The sequence below is a fragment of the Dasypus novemcinctus genome, chromosome 19 (assembly GCF_030445035.2).
Source record: "Dasypus novemcinctus isolate mDasNov1 chromosome 19, mDasNov1.1.hap2, whole genome shotgun sequence".
In the NCBI taxonomy this organism is placed as follows: Eukaryota; Metazoa; Chordata; class Mammalia; order Cingulata; family Dasypodidae; genus Dasypus; species Dasypus novemcinctus.
The window spans coordinates 48,045,500-48,045,708 of record NC_080691.1 but is presented as its reverse complement, the minus strand read 5'-3'; positions in this window follow the sequence as shown (position 1 = coordinate 48,045,708).

The following is a 209-nucleotide window of genomic DNA, read 5'->3' as shown; positions in this document are numbered from 1 at the left end:
TATGGTTTTTCCTTGCATTCTCTTAATGTGGTGTAATACCTTGATTTTCTTATGTTGAATCATCCTTGCATTCCTGGGATAAATCTTGCTTGATCATAGTATATAATACTTTTCATGTGCTTTTTGATACTTTTTCCTAGGATTTTTTTGAGGATTTTTGCATTTATATTCATAAGGGATGTTAGTCTATAATTTTTATTTTTCAGTCC